Genomic DNA, 1877 nt, shown 5'->3' on the forward strand with positions numbered 1-1877 from the left:
TGATGAAAGGTGATGGAGATAAGACTCTGGTGGTTCAGTAGGGAATTATTGCTATCAGGACTGACTGTGAGTGTTGGAAAGGTAAAGGTACATATTTTGTAACAAAAGGAGGAGAGTTGTTGATTTTGCAGTCCAGGAGCAGAGGTCCCTGGAACCATCAAGGGAGAAAAGCAAAGTGCGGGACCCTATCCAGAGAAGCGGTGATGCCAGGGATGGAGGCAGAGACAATGACATGGAGAGATGGAGTGGCTGGGGACTCTATACTCAGAGAGGGAGAGGGGCTGTGTTCTGACAGCCGGGAGGCAGGCGTGTGGGGTGTACCCTTTGGTTGTTTAATGATGCATGCAAGGGATTGTAATCATTGCAATGAAATGAAATACGATAGGATGAATGTCAAGATAATGTTCTCCCATGTAAACTATCACATAATTCACAATAAAAACTTTAAAAAAAAATAACTTGAACCTCCTAATAACTAGACAATTATGTGCATCAAAATATTTTGCCACTCTTTTGTCAGCTGCCACTAAGGTGCTCAATTCTTCTGAGGAAGCTAAGGTTAAGTTGGGGTGAGGCCTGCACTTCATCTGGCAGTTAGCCCATGTCTGACAAACACCAGTCCAGCACCCCCACACCACAGCCACCATCTCCAAGCTCACCTGCATGTCCTGGGCCCTCATACTGCACAATGAGGAGATGACTGGTACAGGGGTCAAGATCAAGGACCTCGTTAATGCGGCTGGTTTGAATGTTGAACCTTTCTGGCCTGGCTTGTTCTCAAAAGCCCTGGCCAAAGTCAACATTAGGAGACTCATCTGTAATGTGAGGGCTGGTGGACCTGTACCAGCAAGTGGACCCTCCACCACTGCTGTTCCAGCTGAGAAGAAGAAAGTAGAAACAAAGAAAGAAGGGTCTTAAGAGTCTGATGATAACATGGACTTTGGTCTTTTTGACTAAATTCCTTTTTTAACATGTTCAATAAAAAGCTGAATCCTGAAAAAAAAAAAAACAGATTTTGCCAAAAGAGAAAAGAGAGCCCACAGAAAGGGGGAAGTTTTTCTGAAACAACGTATAAGACAAGGGCCTAATCTCCAAAATTTATAAAAAACTACAACACCTCTGGAGTCCTGGAATGGCACTGCAGGATAATGTACTGAGCCTCAAAGTCGAAAGATCAGGAAGTTTAAAAACCGAAAGATCAGGAGTTTAAACCCACCAGTTACTCCTTGGAAATCCTACATAGCATCGCTGTGAGTCAGAACTGACTCTATGGCACTTAACAACAACACCTCTACAAGAAAAAGACAAACAAGCCAATTTTAAAAGGGGCAAAGGACCAAGGAAGACAGACATTCAAGAAGACAACAAACATGAAGAAATGTTCACAATCATTAGCCATTAGAAAGATGCAAATCAAAATGACAATGAGATATTATCTTTCCCCAGCATTAGTATAAAAGTTCAAAAATACAGAAACCAACAAATGCTGCCAAGGATGTGAAGAGACTGGGACTGCATTGCTGACAGGGCTACAAAATGATTCAACCACTGTAGAAAATGGTACCACACTTCCTCAAAAAGCTGGAAACACAAATATAAACTTATCACTCAACAATCCCTCTACTTGGTATATGTCTCCAAGAAATAAGAGTCAGACATGAGTAGATATATGTACACCAATATTCATTGTAGCATTATTCACATAAGCAAAAGTTGGGGACAGTTTAAATGTCCATCAATGGGAAAATAGATAAACAAACTTTGGAATACTATGCAGCATCAAAGAATAGTGATAATTCTATGAAACACCTCATAACATGGATGAACCTGGAGGACATTATGCTGAATAAAATTAGTCAGTCACAAAAGGATAAATA

General features: G+C 41.1%; 1 pseudogene; it reads left to right on the forward strand.

Moving 5' to 3' along the window:
* The first annotated feature begins 2 nt into the window (after positions 1-2).
* Positions 3-957, forward strand: LOC102823843 (annotated as a pseudogene).
* The last annotated feature ends 920 nt before the right edge of the window (positions 958-1877 follow it).

The sequence above is a fragment of the Chrysochloris asiatica genome, unplaced genomic scaffold, assembly GCF_000296735.1.
Source record: "Chrysochloris asiatica unplaced genomic scaffold, ChrAsi1.0 scaffold00066, whole genome shotgun sequence".
NCBI lineage: Eukaryota > Metazoa > Chordata > Mammalia > Afrosoricida > Chrysochloridae > Chrysochloris > Chrysochloris asiatica.